The sequence below is a fragment of the Alligator sinensis genome, unplaced genomic scaffold (genome assembly GCF_000455745.1).
Source record: "Alligator sinensis unplaced genomic scaffold, ASM45574v1 scaffold1277_1, whole genome shotgun sequence".
In the NCBI taxonomy this organism is placed as follows: Eukaryota; Metazoa; Chordata; order Crocodylia; family Alligatoridae; genus Alligator; species Alligator sinensis.
In genome coordinates, this window is record NW_005842341.1 from 1,494,421 (window position 1) to 1,500,131 (window position 5,711).

Below are 5,711 nucleotides of genomic sequence, written 5' to 3' on the forward strand. Positions count from 1 at the left end.
ACCAGATCGAAGGCTTTTTTGAAGTCAAGATATATGACATAAATCTCTTCTCCCTTGTCCAGGTGATAGGTCACCTGGTCGTAAAAAGAAATGAGATTGGTCAAGCAAGACCTACCCGCAACAAACCCGTGCTGGCTATCCCTCAGGATGTTGGTGTTGGCCAGTCCCTTAAGGATGGTCTCTTTAATAAGCTTTTCTAAGACCTTCCCCGGGATAGAGGTCAGGCTGATGGGCCTGTAGTTTGCCAGAACCACTTTCCTCCCTTTCTTGAAGATAGGCACCACATTGGCCTTCTTCCAGTCTTCGGGCACTTCACCAGAGCACCAGGAGTTCTCAAAGATCCATGCCAGGGGCTGGGCTATGATGCTCACCAGCTCCTTGAGTACCCTGGGGTGTAGATTGTCAGGGCCAGCTGACTTGAAGGTGTCCAGCCTCTCAAGGTGTTCCTTCAGGAGGTCAGCATTGATGGAGGGCAGGGGATCTCCCTCACTCGGACCTCCCTGTCCCGTAGTGGGCATGGGCATCCCCTGGAACTGATGAAAGACCAACACAAAGTACCCATTTAATAGGTTGGCTTTTTCCTGGGCGTCAGTTGTCAGTTGTCCCATCTGGTTTAGAAGGGGTCCAACGTTGCCCCTGCTTTTCCTCCGGCTCCCCACATATCTGAAAAAGGACTTCTTATTGTCCTTGTTGTTCAAAGCTAGTTGGAGTTCAGTTGCAGCTTAACTAGTTAGTTAGTGTGATGTAAATAATACCAGGTTCATAGGATTGATCCCTGTATACAAAATAAGATGTTTGCTACCTTGGACAGGAGGTTGGCCAGGAGGACCTTTTGAGGTCTCTTCTAGTCCCACTTCTCTATGACTTCAAATGCCACAGAGTTGGGGTTTTGGTTTAGTCCATTGTGAAGATAGTGGGTATTTTAGCAAATTCACAATGCATACTTGTGGGACTTTCAAAATGAAAGTGCCTGGCTCACACTGCTAGTGCTTGTGGTACACCACAGGGTCAGATAGATTCATGATGTGATTGTTAATTAAGTGACAAGAATCCCTAGAAAAGTTGTTGAAACATTAATTGTGAATATTCTTAGTCTTGAGAATTCAGTCTCATTTTTGGTTCCATAATCATTCACAAACTGGTCCTGATTTTCCCAGAAAGATGTTTGTCATTCATTCATGCTTACCAAAAGTCTGGATAATACATTTTTAGCCTATGACCAGTTGTCAAATTTATACTCTGGAGAGCAGTGGCAAGTGAGACTGGGTGTGTTTCCACATGCATTTACTTCAGACTAAGTTTACATTGGTGTAAACTAATCTGGTATAAACCCTTTTGGGCAGGCACCTACACATACAGGAATTAGGGAGAAGATTTGCACCCAGTTTCCTGCAGCCCTCCAGTGGGGCCCTGCGACCACTGGGGAGAGCTCCAGGATCCCCCTGGGTGCTAGCCCAGGGGCTGGCAGGGAGTACTGGGCCAGGAGACAGCTGTCTCTTGGGCCCAGTGGGCTGCCTGCTGCTGGGGTGGGGACAATGTCCCCCTGCCCCAACAGCAAGGAGCTCCTGGCCCTGGCTCCCTGATCAAGGGCAGGGGGCTTGGAAAGAGCTTCAGGGCAGGGGCAGGTCCCAGCCCCCTGCCCTGATCCACCTGTGGGGTAGCTAGCAGCTAGCTCACTACTAGCTACCCCACTGGTGGATAGGGACAGGGGGCTGGGACCTGCCCCTGACCAGGACAGTTTCTGGCCAGCCCCAGGATCTCAGGGAAGCATGTGCACCAAGGGGCGGGAGATAGCTCGCTATGTCGGAGGAGGGGCTTGGAGCTCCCTACTGCTGGGGAGGGGGATATAGTCCCTATCTGGGCTGCTGTGGTGGAGCCCACCCCCACAGCAGACAGCTCCTGGGGGCAGACAGCTATCTTCCATTCCCTGTTGGATGGCTGACCAGGAGCAGATTTTGCTCCCAGTCAGACATCTACATGAGTGCTACAGCACTGTTACTAATTTCAAGTAAATTTGCTACTTGCAAATTTACTTGGGACTAGGGAGGTTTACTGCGAAGTAAGCATGTGCATGTGTAGATGCACATGTTTACTTGGCAGTAAACTATGCTAACGTGAAGTTAAGCCCACTGTGTAGACATGCCTAATGATTTGGGAAATTGATTAATTTTGAATCTTGCTGCATTACCTGGTTTGAGCTGTGGTAATTGATAGGTCTATCTGTTAATGTGTTCTATTTCTATTGTAAAGTAATACAAATATAAATAAAAATTTAACTATTAATTCCTTTATTTGGTCACTCAAGTCCTATAGTTTAATTTCTCCCTCCTGATTGGACAATTGAAACTTTGACTAGGAGATAATGCATAGTGAATAATCAATAATGAATTACACACTTTCCATTACGATCCATTCTATGTGAAATAATTTGGCCTAACACATATAAAACTTTAGGGATCTGTGAGAGTTTTCACCAATATTCAGCTGCCATCTGAGGACTTAGAAACAATTAATACTATTTCATGAAATACATGGATATGCCAGATCAGGTTGTAAGGACATAATCCAAAACCCTCTGAACCCAACGGTGATCTTTCTTTTAACTTTAGCTGGTGCTTGCTAGGACTCTGAATTTACTTTAGTCATAGAGTTTTATAAATATTTATATTTGTTATGACATTTTTGGATTAAGAGTTCAGTTTAGAAAAGACATACACAGCAGTAGCAAACCAACAGCTTTTCTCAACACAAGAAAAGACAATACATCAAAAGAATATTTCCCAACCTCGCCTCCTAACAAATCTTAATCTCCTGCCAAAAAATTCACAATCCTTTGGCGAGTGCAGGAAATACAGGCCTGACCTGAACTGTAGGAAGGTTATGGAAAAAAAGTCAGCTTCTCATGATTGCATACTGAAAGTCACTAAACTACCAACATTAGACATCCCTACTTTCGTTTATCAGTCCTGAACAATTGTCAACCCAGGTACAAAACCTACACTGGAATCTTGGCATTATTGAACCAAAGGGAGTTTTTCCTTTTACTTAAACCAGGCCAGAATGTTGCCTATAGTTTTTACCATGGTGATGATGGTAAACAGCTTATTTTATTAGCTAATTTTTAAAATTAACTAACTTACCAAAAATATAAATAAGTTTTACCCTTTAAGACTATAAAATAAAATGCATCCAGATGCTGTTAAAAAAATCTTCATTACTTGGCATTGCAGATGAATTCTAAATAATAGTTCCTGAGACTGGTTTGATTACTGATTTCTATTCTACTATCAAGCTGCCATTTTCCAATAGGAAATGTTGACAAAAGGCCAGTACACAATGTGTGGTATACATTGTGTCTTGGCCTTTTGTCAACATTTTCTATTGGAAAATGGCAGCTTGATATTGGAGTAGCATATTGGTGATGAGAGGGGAATGCATCTTGGCAGGGTACCTGAAGGAAAATGTTTCATTCATCTCCAAATGAGTAAGTCAACTTGGCTCTGCCTCTGCTGCCCAAAGATTTATACATCTGCTCCAGGGATTCCCAGCAAAGAGCTTTGTTTACAGATTCTTGAGAACACAAATAATAATGCTAAAAATTAAATGACCGCAATCTTTTTTTCTGACTGGGGAGCAAGGACTTCCCTGTATTACTTACAACGCAAGAATTTATGAGGGGGTGCAAAAACAGGTCATGAGGAACTTTGTCATAGTGGCCCAGATCCTGTATGGTGCTAAGTACCTGCATCTACCTCTGAGGCAAGGAGAGGTTGGAGGGGATGAGCCCTTTATAAATAATAGCTTTATTTAAATAAGATGGCCCTTAGCATTGTTCTACTCCCTTCTCATCTGTGACCATTAAAACAAGTTAAATATATATCTTGCCATACAGGTGTGTATATATATATATATATATATATATATATATATATATATATATATATATATATATATATATATATATATATATATATATATATATATATATATACACACACACACACACACACATGTTTTAATACACACACAAATATATATATAAAACTTGTCTACCTTATCTTGTCAGTTATGTTTTTATATCTATATAATATAATGTATATGTGTATGCATGTATTCTAAATGGAATTATTGAAATCATAACAACAATTTGCATCCCAAAGGTACTCTGTCTTCTCTGATCTCTTTAAAAGCATTATTGAATTCAGTCTCGCTACTTTCATGTGAGGGTTGGTACCATGACCACTGTACCATTTTGGGACTAAGGAATAGAGGGGGTAAATCAGACAGACAGACTTAGGCTTTTATAATATTAGAATTGTACACCACAGAACGTCTATGAAGAACAATTATTTTCAAGTTTCTAGGTAGAGTTGTATTTGGTGTGTAGTAGTATACCCATCAGAAATATAACATCATATAACATCCCTGTGTCAACTACATCATCTGCTTACATTGAGAAGTAATATTCAGAAAATAATACTTTTAATGTACCTCAACATCTACTTACTGGGAGATGCAGAACAATCTGACCAGCCAGCTCTCCATGGACCACTAGCAAGTAAGTGTTCCAGTGACCACAGAGAGTCCTAAAAACACTTGCTTCATCCATGAGGTTTTGGCAAAGCATCACAAACATACATGAAGGTCAAAGTCACTGGCCTATTTAAGTGCTAAATTGTTGTTAAAATATCCCCTTTGACCAGTGCTAATCAATATTTAGATGCCACAAGGGACAGATAATATAGACTTTCAGAGACTCAGTCCATAATATAAACAAAGCCATCAAGGCAGATGGTAGATCATGGCAGATAATGATTTCCTGGGAGGTGAAACAAAGGCTTCATATGGCTGTGACAAGGGTAATTAGTTTGGCTCAGGTTATAACTACTTTGTTGTTGCAACTAGAAACAGAAGGAAGAACTGCTGAGATATCTATGGTGGGAAATTTTATCAAGGATGCAGTTTAATGCATGATCATGTGTATTTTAATAGGTTTATTACACACCTGCCCCCGAGGAATTTGCAATAATTTATACTTTTTATGAACTGAAGGCTGAAAACCTGTTGTCACCAGCATTAGAATCTCTAAAAGGACCAGTGCTTTGTGTTTTAAATGATTATAGAATTCAATGTATATGACAATTAAATGAAAGTACAGCATACATGACTGCTCAGCCCTCTTTCTGTTTAGATGACTGATAAGAGTAATTATGGGCTCAGTCTTACAAGATGTCAAGCATCTTCTGCTGCCATTGATATCAGCTGATAGGAGCACTTAGTAGATGTGCAGAAGCTCAGGGGGCCTATATTTCTCATTATATAAACTAAGATAAGAATAATCGGATTTCATGCTCTAGGGCACAACATGATGATTGCCTCTGTGGGGGCAGGAAGGAATATTTCTCCTTTGCACATATATGTAATCATCTGCATCATTTCATGTCATGCTATGTTTATTAAGTTTTCACCCCATACTTTGGCTATTGTCCATTGCTGGAGGCTGGAGGCTGGAGGCTGAACTACATAGACTGATTGTCCGACCTGGTATGTAAAATACTATGCTTTTTACAAGTTCCTTTTACTGCTACCCATAGAACGGAGTACAGCTTTTCTGAAAACATCACTCACAGCTGAATCAGCAACTGCTATGGATAAAAACCAATGTCAAGCTACCTCTGAGGGAGTCTAATTATTAACCCCATAAAAGATGG